This window comes from Zalophus californianus, chromosome 16 (assembly GCF_009762305.2).
Source record: "Zalophus californianus isolate mZalCal1 chromosome 16, mZalCal1.pri.v2, whole genome shotgun sequence".
Taxonomy (NCBI): Eukaryota; Metazoa; Chordata; class Mammalia; order Carnivora; family Otariidae; genus Zalophus; species Zalophus californianus.
The window spans coordinates 59,926,001-59,938,563 of record NC_045610.1 but is presented as its reverse complement, the minus strand read 5'-3'; the positions used below and the strand labels follow the sequence as shown (position 1 = coordinate 59,938,563).

The 12,563-nt window shown below is 57.8% G+C and overlaps 1 protein-coding gene across 3 annotated transcripts in view; it reads left to right on the top strand.

Moving 5' to 3' along the window:
- Window positions 1-256: 256 nt before the first annotated feature.
- RBFOX3 (RNA binding fox-1 homolog 3) overlaps window positions 257-12,563 on the top strand; it is a 403,727-nt gene continuing 391,420 nt past the window's right edge. For 2 of the 3 annotated variants that reach the window (XM_027567999.2, XM_027567995.2), the window contains exon 1: window positions 546-872. The gene's annotated coding sequence lies outside the window, so the exon portion shown is untranslated. Of the gene's footprint in view, window positions 301-545; window positions 873-12,563 lie in introns of those variants that run through there. The other variant, XM_027567998.2, reaches the window with a different exon arrangement.

Sequence of the window (12,563 nt, the reverse complement as noted above, 5' to 3'; positions counted from 1 at the left end):
GCACACCAGTGGCAGAGAAGTGTGGGGGGCATTAACTTCTGCTGCCGGAGTTCCCATTCTGGGGCACCCCAGTGTTGTCCTTTCCCGGCCAGGGCCAGGGAGGTGGAAGGGCAGGGGTCCTCATGGGAGCTGCCTGTCCCCACATCGCCAGGAGGGAGAGAGGGAGGGAGGAGAGGCGGGGCCAGGGCTGGAGGGCGGTGCTCGCGGGGACCCGGGCAGCTCCGGGCTCTGGGGACCCCTGCGCCTCGCCCACTTCTCCCTTGCCGGGGCTCCGCAGGGCTGGCACTGCGGGCCGCCAGGGTGCGTCGCGCCTCCCCGCCCCGCCGCTGTCCCCGGCGGCGCGGCTGCGGGAGCCCCCTCCCTCGCCGCGCGCTGCGCGCTCCGCCCGAGCCGCCGCCGCCGCCGCCGCCGCCGCCGCCGCCGCCGCCGCCGCCGCGTGCTCCCGCTGTCTCCTCGCTCCAGCCGAGCGAGCCAGAGGAACCGGGGAGAGGGAGAGAGCGAAAGGGGGAGGAGAGAGAGGCGAGAGGGAGAGAGGGGAGGGAGGGAGGGGAAGACAGAGAGAGACAGAGACAGAGAGAGGAGGCGGCGGCGAGGGAAGAGCGAGTGTGGAGCGCCGAGCCGCGGGGCTGCTCCGGAGCCGGCGGAGCCTCCTCGGATAGCCGCCCCGGCCCCGGCCCGGGCCCCGGCCCCAGCCGCTCGCGTGGTCGGAGGAGACGCGGCCGCCGCCGCCCGAGCCCGGTCCCGCGCGCCCCTCGCCGCCGGCTCGGCGGTGCCCGCGCGGCTCCGGGACGCCGCTGCCTGCTCGGCGGTCGAGATGCAGCCGGGGCATGGCCGCCGGGCCCCCGTCACCTGCCGCGGGGAGCGCTGAGCCCGTGAGTAGCCCGATCCTTGCCGCCCGCGCATCGCCCTGCGGCGGTCATTACCTTCACGTTGCACGGACTGGGGGCGTGGGGGCGGGGGAAGCGCGACCCGGGGAGGGGCGCTCGAGACCCCACAGAGGGAGGCGGGGCTGCACCGCGCGGCTGGGGACCATCCCGTGGGCGAGGGCGCGCGGGGAGGGGTGGCGCCCTCGGGGTCAGGAGTCTCTGCGCAGGGTCTGGGCTCCCCTGGTCCCTCCCGGGCTGGGGTCGGGGCACGTGGCCCAGCCCGAGGCTGGAGGAACGGTTTTGTGAATGGGAAGGCCCCGGGGTCGGGCTCCATGGAGACGCAGGGGAGTCCCGCGCGCTGTGTGGCGGCGGTGGCGGCGGTGGCGGCGGCGGCGGCGGCGGCGGCACAATGCCCGGCTCGGGGAACTCCCCAGCGCGGGGAGGCCGAGGCGCACGGAGATCCCGGCCCGGCGGGGCGCATCCGGGGAGGTGGCCGGAGCCCGCGCGGGTGGGAGCAGGGGTTAGCGACCCCGCAGGGTGCCGTGGTTCTCTCTCCCAACACTCAGGCCCCGAGAGCCCTGGCCGAGTCCTTGGGGAGGCGGCTTCACGCGAGGAGTTGAGGACCCAAAGGAGTTGTGGGGAAGAAGGGGCTCCCACGGCTCCCTAAAGAGGGGTCCGCAGCACCGCGCGCGAGGGTAGGCAACGTAGGCGGGTGGGGGTGGGTGACGAGCGGCCCGCTGGGCCCTCCAGGGGGCGGGCTGGGGGCGCTCCCGGCGGAGTCTCCGAGCGGCGTCAGGGAGACTCCAGCCCGAACCGAGTCTGCTTCTCCCCAGCTTTGGTCGCCCCCAGGGGCCAGCACAGCCCGGCTGGGGAACCTGGAGCCGGGGCGGCCGGGCACAACCCTGGCCCAAACTTTCTGCTCCGGCGTCCCCTGGGAGGCAGTGGCGCTCGTCCCTTCGGGAGGGCTGTCTCCGTCCGCGGCGGCCCGGGCGCGGCATGAGGCCCGAGGTCACATCCTCCCCTAGGTGCGGAGCCTCCCCGGTGTGTCTCCCCGCAGTACCCACGCTGCTGGGGGCCCTCACCCAGTCCGCGCGAGGATGAGGGAGCGGCGCCTGGTTTGGAGGGACGTTGGGACCCCGTCCGTCCCAGAGCGGCCCGGGATCCAGAGTCTCACGTGGGGTGGGGGGTGTTGTTGGGAGTCTGGAACTCCGGCCCCCCGCCAGCGGGCACGGGGACCTCCGGGGTGGGGAGAAACTGCTCCGTGACAGCTTCCCAGCTTTTTGGAGGGACTAGGTTTATTTTTTAATGGTCACTTTTAAAAAGGACTCCCGCCGCGCCGCTTTTCCTTACGCGGGAGAAACACCTAGCGGTGGAGGCAAAGGATGGGGACTGAGGGATCCATCCCCCAGGTGAGCACCCCCCCTCCCAGCTAGAGGTGAAGTGAAGTAGGGGCTTCGGAGGAGCAGGGCCACTCAGGAACGCCCTGGGCGCGCACCCGGGAGCCCAGGTCACTCAGCACCAAGCAGGTTCCAGGCTAATGGAGTCAGGTCGCTGGTAATGAGGTCTTTTAGTCGGAAGACAGCTTTGGTTTTACTGGCCTGCAAAAAATAAATACATAAATAAAAAATAAATAAAAGTATAAACACCACGGCAGAACCTGCTCATTAAGCGTGCGTAGTGGATTTGGGCGGATGTCTTAATTAGGCTGCGTTGTTAACAGGGATATTACACTAATTAAAACCAGACCCTCCAGGTGAGCAAAAATTGTGGAGGGAGAGGGAGAAAAGTTGCAGCGAAAGTGCTGCTCGAAGAAAGCGAGATGAGTGCAGGTGGGGGGGGCCGTGGGGGCTTCTTGGGGCAGCATCGGGGGTGGGGGGTGCCAGCAAGGTGCACCCCCTCCCTTCCCACCTCCACCAGCCAGCGCTGAGGACTGAGGCTGCCACCCCAGTCCCCTGGGGACTGGAGGCCTCCCTGCGTGGGCACGGGCTCGCCGCACACTCCTAGAAGCAATGCTTAACCCCTCGTTCCCCTGCTGGGAGTTTCAGGGAGGGCGACGGTGTGGGCGGGGTGGGAAACCCTGGGGGTTTCGGGAGCAGAGGCACAGAGTGACACGGGGGCACTCAGGCCAGCCAGTCTGGGCCTGGTGAGGCAGCTGTGTATGAGGGGGATGGTTTGCCAGTGGCGTATAGGCTGTTTGCCTCCGAGCTGCTGGGGTTTTCTGGCATGAAGTGCCCATTTCCAACAGCGATTCCCTCCCCCATAAAAAGAGGACTTAAATGATTTATCTGATCCACCCTCCAGGGGCCTGGGGCTTAGAGAGACCTCCATCCACCTCCTCCGGGGCCTTGGTCGTCTCAGGACGCTGGGAGAAGCTGGGAATTCAGGAAGTACCCCCCAGGCCTGGGCTCTCTGGCTGCGTCGGGCCTTCTTTGTGAATGCCCCTCGCCCAGTGCCCTCCGACAGGAGCAGCAGCTGAGCTGGGTGTGTTCACTGCCCTTCCGCAGGGGCTAGAGGCCGGGCTGGAGGGAAGGCAGAGGCCTGAGCGGCCCCCTGCCATCTAGGGCGCCCTGGTCGTGCAGACTGGCGGCAGCACCAAGGACAGAGCCAGGGGCCCGCGGCCCGCTCTCCCGCCTCTGACATTGGACGGGGGCCGCTGGGGGCGCTGCAGGTGCTCGCCCTCACCCTGCTAGGGGTAAGGGGAGGGCTCCTGAGGTGCGCGCAGAGCTGGGGGAGCCCAGGGCCAGTGAAGAGGCAGATTTAGGAAGGAGGCAGGTGGGAGGACTCCTCAGTGCCATTCCAGAGTGGGCCTTCTGTGGTGTTCCTGCCACTTAACTTTGAGCGTTGCCAATGGCTTGTGGGAGAAACGGAGAGAAATTATGGAGCTTTTTGATATTTGGGTATGTATGAGACATGCATGGCAGCGGCTGGAAAAAATGGTACCCCCAGTCGTGGATCCTTGCCAGCCTGGCATAGCTCAGGCCTGTCTCTCCCTTGCCAACTTCTTCCCGGCCCCCCCTCAACCATGGCCCGGGGCTCCTTCATTCTGCGATATGGACAAGTTGGAGGCACCTTGCTCTTAAAGGCAGGCGCCAGGCTGAGTTATCCCCACCTCCTCCTGTATACGCATGCTATTTGGGGCATGCTTGTGGAATCAGCAATGAAGGAATGTACAAGTGAAGGGAGCTCCTGTCCCACCCAGAAATGTCAGCAGGTTGGGGGGTGGGCATAGAGGAGCTGGGCAGGGGGAGACGGCTCGGTGAGCCCAGCTCCACACAGGGATGGTATTTTCCCGGGGTTGCAGCGTGGGGCTCGCCTTGTCCAGCCTTTCCTCCGGCCCGGCTGCTGGTGCGTCTGCAGTCTGTGGTCAGTTGTCTCTCTCTGCTTATTTAATGCCACATTCCTCCTCGATACTCTGTTACAAAGACAAATGGAACCTGACGCACACCTGACATTTGGGAGGAATTTTTTATTCTTAAACAAGTGAAGGGGAAAAACCATCTTGAAACTTTCCCACCTTGAACAGAGATGCTCCTTCTTGGGCACCTGCCTTTCCCCAAATCCCCTCCCGTGGCAGGCCTTTCCTTCTGCACAACAGACTGGCTTTATGAACACATCCCATTTGCACCTACATCTTTTTGATGAGCTGCAGTGTCTCCCCACGTTCTTTTATAAAAGCAGCACGTTATTTTCACAGGTTCATGAAACATTCAGGCAACCGAAACATCTTATTTTCTGCAGCCCCTCTGAAGTAGGTTTTTCCCTGAACCATCACTGTCTCTTTTATTTATAACAGTCTGGTTCCATCTCCCCCACTTCTCACTGTCTGTCTGTCTGTCTCTCCTGCCCCACCTCCCTTCACATCTTTGTTTTTCCCCCTGTACTTTCTGAGTGGTGTCGGCACTCTGTATGTGACTTTCTCCTTGCATTACCTGTGAGAGTTGAGGACCACTTTCAATTAACAGTTGGATGGTGGTAATAATTGAGTACACAGTGGGGTCTGTTCTTTGTGGGGGGATCTGCAGAAGGATGAGCATCCTCACTTAAATACCTCGTGACAAGGACTGATTTGGCATATAGGATATACATTTTAATGTCAGTGCTCTAAGTAAATTACTTTGCTGTAGCAGGTTCTCCAACACATGAGCTGCCACCAAATCATACCTCAGGAAGGTGGCTTGAGATAACAGAGAGCATACAATCTGTTACTTAGTTTGTGTTTCCCTTAATAAGGGGAGGGGGGAGCTCACAGTATACAAATTACATTTTGGAAAGTGTTGCCAGTCTAGGTGGAACAGAACTGAATGCTCTTCCTCAGGAGCTGGGCGGGCCACCATGAGGGACAGCCAGCCAGTGGGGGCCTCCGGGCCTAGGAAAGACTGTCAGTTTTGTTTTAAATTAGGGGCAGAAAGATGTGCTCAACTGTGTGATAGGGACATCTTCCTCTGAATCTCCTCTCCATTCTTCCTGTGTAGCTCAGGGCTGGTTCCTGCTGACCCCACCGGGGAGGAGGGTTGTAACTTGTTAGCATCAACGTCATGTTGTGGGGTGGGGTCTTTATAGAGTCTGTGGTGTTCTCTGAGGATCAAGAGCAAAGCAGTTCTTGTTGTTAAAAAAAAAATTTTTTTTTTAAGGTTTAATGTTTAAAGCCAGAGCAACGTCTCAGCAGAAAAAAAGGAGGGAGAATATATGTATTTTTAGCAGAAGTTCACCCACTATTGTTATGGTTGGTGGCTGTACTGATATCTTCCTTCCAAGGTTCTAGAAGGACGGGGGCATGGCTGAAGCAACTGCACTGTACCTGGCCATGCCGGGCTGCTTCTGAGATCCACTCCTGGTCATCGGTGCTGTGTGCGCAGGTGTCAGCCAGGTGTCCGCCAGGTGTCTGCTGTATGCTGTGGGGAATGAGCCAACCCTTCTGGTCTGGCATAGCACTGGACAGTGACTGGGAACCAGGAGAAACCAGGAAGAGAGGCAGGTGCTCAGGTATGTCTATATTAGCCCTTTTAGAAAACAGTCCCACTTGCAGGTGAGGGAACTGCTTGGGGACAGACACCTGCTACCAGCCAGACTCTGCAGTTACATCAGCATCAGGTTTCTTGTCGGGGGCGGGGAGGGGCAGACAAGATCATAATTTGTATCTTTTGTACATAAGACAGGAGAATCCATGTGTCTTTATTTCTCTGAGACATCTTGGTTTCACTTCAGAATTCTTCCACCAAAACAAATAAGCAAAAAGTAACACAACCCCCTCCAAAAGATCCCTTCTTGCAGGGCTTCCAATACAGTTGTGTGGGCCGTGTACTGCACAAGCCTGGGGCACAGCTGGAGCCCTACCTGTGAATTGTGGAACACCGGAGCCCTGCTCATCAGTGTCTCCTGGTCTGTGACACCAAATGAGACTGAGGGGTGATGATGATAGGAAAGGTGGCCCTCTGGGGCCGAGGCCCTTCCCCCACCCCCCTGCGGTTTGTGTCTTTGGGCCCCAGGTGACTGGTGATTCCTGGGCCGGGTGTCTTGTCTCAGGATAGTTTTCTTTTAGGCCAGAATAATGAGAGCACAGAGAAGCACACTGTTCTCAGCACTGAAGCCTCTGTGTGTAAAAACGGGAACCCCTGTGAAAGCCAAGGGACATAGCGTTTACTTGTATTGAAAAGGTGGATGGGGACACCTGGGGATTTAGAGAGGAGCAAACACCCGGGTACGTTTGGAAGTAATGTCTTGCTAAACGGATAGTTTAAAATCCTTACTGAATATAAATTAGAGGTTTCCCTACTGGATTAAATAGAAAATGACTCCGAGATCTTCTGGAACTTTTCTTCCATGGATTGGGTGCAGGGTGATGCTCCCGGGGCTGTACATAGGAGCTGCTGGGCACCTTAAAACCCAAGCTCGTGCTGGTGACTTCTCCCCCGCCCCACACTTTTTTTCTTTCCTGTTGGCAGAAGCAGGAGGGGTTCTGCAGCCTATGTTTTCAGCAGGAGACGTAAAGATGGTTTTCCAGTAGCTCCCATGGGACGGTCGCACACTCCCTGTGTCCATGTGTCCCATTCCCTCGGGGCCCAAGGAGAAAAAGGCAAATCAGAAAGCGCTGTGTTCTGGCTCCTGTCAGGCTCCACCAGCGCTTGCTGCTGACTCATCCTCCCAGCCTTGCCTCTCCTGGGGGTCTAGTCTGAATCCCCGACTAGTCTCCTTGTTGACAGGGATTCCCTGAGATTGCGCGGCACTGGTGCTCCTCTCTCCCGCGGGCTGATGGTATAAGAACACCCTTCACCCCCAGGACACACCCGTTTAGATGCACATTTAAATGCTATGCAACTTCTGAACAAAGCTGTCGATTCATTATCTTGCTGGAGACCTCAAGCCCGTTGGGGCAGCAGCGTTGCTGGTCAGTGCAATGCACAGAGGAGGCGAGCGCCTGCCCACGCTGGGGTTGGGGGCGGGAATGAGGACTTCCCCACCCTGGGACTGGGGCGAGCTCGCAAACCCATTTATTCAGCTGGGCAGTAGGGAGGCAGCCGCTTTCAAGAAGCTGGCACTTAGTAGGCACACAGCAGCTGGTGGGGAGCACCGGCCTTCTCTGGGGCCACCCGCCTGCCAGAGGAATGAGCATCTCGTCTGAGTTAAGGACACAGGTGCTGCCCTGTCTCCTGTGGCCATAAGGAGATAGTTTCCAGTGGTTCCAGGTGCCAAGATGGAAAGGAGTCTGAGCATCTCTCTATAGCATTTCTTATTTGGGTGGCCAGGAGGCGCCCCCAGGAGCAGCCTGGCGGCCCATGCTCTCGTGAACAGGCCAGGGAGAGGGACAAGAGTCAAGTCCTGGCTACGGGGCTGTGGACCCAGGGATCACCCCCACCAGGGCTCTGGGAGAGTGGAGGGCTCTTGCCTGCTCATGCTGTGTTGCCTCAATGGGCCGCCTGTCTGTTCTCATGCTCCTACTCGCTGGAGGGAGGGCAATCTCAAGAACCACAGTTGGAGGGTGCTGCAACTAGGCTTTTGTCCGAGTTAAGGACACGGGTCCTAGGTCATTGCCAGCTGGGTTTTCCCTGAGTGGCGGTGAAAGGAAAAAGAATCTTGACCCCACCGCTGCCACCACCCTTCCCAGACTCCTCTGAACCTGTGGATCACCCCCGTAACACTTACTCTCAGACAGAAAGATTCTGTCCCACCTCTGCCTTCAGTATGGAGATGAGTGATAAACCAAAACATGGTCTTGCAAAAACCATTAGCAATAAACAAAGCGTGTGTCTTTCTGGAATATTGACTCTTCCTCATTGAAAGGACCACAGTGGTGCCGTTAGGCACGGCTGGGGCCTCCACTGCAGGGACAGGTGAGGTGGAACCAGGGCCCAAGGGGCTGCTTACACAGGCTTCTTGTAGACTGGGTATGGGGCTGTGGTTCACCAACTTCCCTGCTGCGCTCCCTGAGCTGCTCATAATGGACTTGATAGTGCTCGCTGCCTGCCTTGTAGGGGTGCCATCCATGGGTACATTAGTCAAGTGTTTTGGAATCTTAGCTGAAAAGAGAAGAGCTGGGGAAATCTAAGGTGAGAATTATTATTTTCAGTGGTGTAATATTATAAGCAGCGCTCGTGGACAACCCACGCCACGTCGAGTGTTACGCTGCAGGTCAGCTTGCTGGCTGAAGGGAGGGAGGGAGAGCCTGGATGATGAACTTTGTTTGCTGGGGAGCCCGTCCCCCTTGTCCTCAGCACAAAAGCCCCTGTGCCGGGGTCTGAGACAACTTTCCGGCATGACTACCAGCGAGTACATTTTTCTTTCTTACCGCAGACCTATCCTGGGACAATTAAGAAGAATGCACATAGAATCCTTCTTCTTTTGACTCTTCCAGCATCCCCTGGCCATGCCTGGGATCTCTCTGCAAGTTTGCCCTTGACTTGGAAGATACATGTGTGACTCTTTATGTGCATTGGTGATACTGCAACGATGAGCATTTGCTTTCCTGTTGTGTCCGTGCTAAATGCATAGGTGCTTCCCACAGACTTAGGTTGAAATCTCATCTTAAAAGTGTAAGTGTCTGTACAGAACAGATGGGTAAAACTGAAACCAGGTCATTGGTAATGGTGTCTGTGTTTACATGTTGAAAACATAGCACGTGGTCTCTGCCCCCTCCCACCCCAGGTTATCATGTTATTCTTTCTTGGCTGTGTGTCACCACAGAGACCAAATAAGGAAGAGACCCCCGCCCCCATCACAGACACGTTTTGTTCAGATCCTAAGACGAAAACTCATAAGACCAGACTTGGAAAATTTTGGCCCCCGAGGATAATTTTTCAGAAAGTAATGAGTACTAGAAATGAGGGCTGTAAAGTAAGTCTTTAGGTAATAATCATAACTGTGATGAGCGGTACCTCGAAATGCATTAATATACACCAACATTACAGAAAAATTAAGTCTGCTGGAAGGGAAGGAGGTGTGCTCTGGGGCCTGAGGCCGGGCCTTCTTTCCCTGCACCATGTCCAGGGCTCTGTGCTTGTGGCCTGTCCCCATCTCTTATGGGAGGCCCCCGTCCCCCCCCGGCTGGCCCTCAGGTGCACACATAGTGCAGACGGGATGGAGAAATATTGTTTCCTCCCCAGTGGGTTCCTTTCGGGGCTGTGCTGTTTTCCAGCAAGGCGAGGGAATGCTGAAACTTCCCCAGTGTCTGGCCCCGCGTGATCAGAGTCAGGCTGCTCTAGAGCTAGGGCCGGAGGGCGAGGCCCAGGGCACCCGCATGCACGTTGCACCTCGAGGCTGCAGTGATGAGTCTTCTGCAGTGCCCCACCCCCATTAACAGCCAGAGCACGCGGCCACATGTGCTCTCCTGCCCATCCCTCTCTCCCCCTCCCTGACCCCATAGCCTCTTTCTGTTTCTCCTGCCCTCCCTTCCCGCTTCCCCCCTTCACCTTCAAAGCCAGCAGACTTCTCTAGTGGGATGCAGGCGAGGGGCTGGCAATGGCAGGTCAAGCAGCGCTGAGCTCAGAGCAGCCATGAGGAAAGATTTACGGTTCTTCCCTGCCCTGCTGGACGGACAATTAAAGCCATGCACGGCTGGAGGAGAGCGGTGTCGTTAAGAGTCAGGATGGTCAGAATAAATCAGTCACCTCCACTTAGCTGGCTGAGCTGGGCTGCTTCCCGGGGCCTTTACGGTGGGAGCCCCCTTGGGTGTAGGTTTGAAGGCTTCAGGATGGACTGTTGAAGGATCTGACATACCCTGAGCACCAAAGGAATTGGGGCCTGAAGACCCCAGGGGTCTCCTCGCGTATGGGGGTTGTGCTGTCGGCCTTAGGGGCAAATTCTGGATAACGCATATGCAGGGTGTTTGTCTCCTTAGCACCTGGCACCTGCCGGAGCCACAGACTAGAATGCTTGTGGGTCAGAATAGTGGACCCCAATTTGACAGTAGAGTGTATGTGCACACACATGCGTGACACACGTGTGCGTGTGTATGGAGGGGTGCACATGCGTGGCCCAAGTGTGTATGGATGTGGGTGCGTGTGTGTGCACATGGGTGGCACACATGTGCGTATGGATGCGGGTGCATGTGTGTGCACATGGGTGGCACACGTGCGTATGGATGCGGGTGCATGTGTGTGCACATGGGTAGAACACGTGTGTGTGGATGCGGGTGCATGTGTGTGCACATGGGTGGCACACATGTGCGTATGGATGTGGTGTGTGTGCACATGCGTGCGTTGTATGTGCTCACCTCTTGGGCCCTGGCGGGTCCCACCTGTGTCTTTAAACCCACACGGCCCTGGTCAGGCTGCCGGGACTGGGCGTCTGAGCATCGGCCAAGCCCTGCGGCCGTCCTTCGTTTGTTCTGTTGTCTTATTTCAGCGCCTTCAAGACTCTGGCAGTTTCCTCAAGGAAACTTTGTCTTTGTGGAAATGAGATGCCAAGGGCTGCTCGGCCCTCCTACTGGCTAATTGATGATATGATCCCGTGTGGGAGTCCTGTCATTCCTAGAAACGCTCTTTATTTCCTGCTTTCCCCACCTCCCTGCCCGCCCTCTCCCACCTCCCCACTGGGGTCTGATCTCCATGACGGTGCTGGAGCCGCTCCATGTGAGGTGTGGGCTGAGGCATTAGTGGGTATTCAGCCAGCCAGCACGCCAGGCCTTTCATTAACTTGGATACTACAATTATGTGCACAGAAACGCTCAAAGGGCCATTTAGGATTTTTCTGCCTACAAAAAAATCATTCCTTTCTTCACAGCCGTGGTCCCAGCCCGTTGGCACCACAGCTGGGACGCGGAGCCTCGCAGTGGCCGTCAAGCTCTCCAGCGCGCCTGTCTTCCGTGTGTAATAAACAACACGCAAGCTACAGCCAGCGCTGTGGGCGGGGCTCCGGCATTGTTCCATGCGGAGGTGCTCTGCACACAGTCAAGGCAGCGTGCCTGGTGGGGCGCACTGCCTCCTGCCGTGACTTACCGTGCAGGCACAGGGCTGCGAGCGGGCTGCTGCACCAGGGGAGGTGTGCGTGCGGGTGTGCACGTCCCATCCCTACGTGAGGCCCATCCCTTGGCATCGAGAGCCTGCTTGACTTCTTCGGGGAGGACCGGTGCTCAGGGCAGTGCTCCCACGGAGGCAATGGGGGCCCTTTGAGGGTCCCTGGCATCTCTGAGTGTGGGCAGGGATGGGGTTTTGTGGGGGAATGGAGGTCACGCACAGGCATGCTGGCCCTCTGTGCATGCGTGTGTGCATGTGTGGGTGATTGTGTGCGGGGACTGGGCTCTGGCGGGGGGTCTCCCCACTTTGGAAGATGTGTGAGAGGTGTCCTGAAACCTGACTGGGACCCGAGGGAAATGGATTGCTAGTCTCCAGACTTCTGGGGTGGGGGCAGGTGCCGAGCGGGCCACTGGACCCACATGGGAGGCATGCTGGCTCAAGGTCACCCCGTGGAGAACACCCCGCCCCGAGGACAGAACCCAGACTTGTGACAGTGGTGCTCAGACGTGACACGTGCTTTCCCCCTCACAAGGTAATTAAACGTCTGGAGGCAGCTGCTGCCTTGGACGCTTACCCAAAACACTCAGAAAAGTGTTATTCAGGGACCTTGTTATCTTAAAAAAGAAGGAGAGAACCCAACCCACCCAAGCACCAAATAACAACCAACAGCTCACAAACTTATTTTTTTTTTAACTTCCCCAAAGTTGCCATGGTTACCTGCATGCGTGGTTCCCAGGTCTCTAAGTAGATTGGCTTGGAGCAGGCATTAAACCCTCTGTGCTGGGCCTCGGTGGTGTGTTCACCCATATGAAGAGCCTGTCTGTGCCCCAGTATGGAGGGAAAGGGCTGGGATAGTGTAGAGATTTTCCAAGAGCACAGAATGTGGTCTTCTAATGTAGTGCTTCTGAGCGACTGGAGACAGAATTCGTCTCCCACGCTAAAATAATTATAGCTAGGAGAACAGAGAATACATCATTCTAGGTCCTTAACAGCGAGGACTGTGTGTGTATGTGTTTGTGTGTGTGCGCGCACGCGCGTGCTTCAGCCCCTGCACAGGCTCTGGTTCCTTCGGGGAGCACACACGTGTGCCTGGCCATGTGTGTAAGGGCAGCCAAAACCCCAAGCCTCCCGCACCTGTTGCCTGCCTAGCACCATGCTGACCGACCATGCTGTCGGATGGTGAATTTCTGGAGGGGATTTTTTTGGAGAACCAATAGGGAAGGTGGGAAGAGGGTGGATCAGGGTGGGG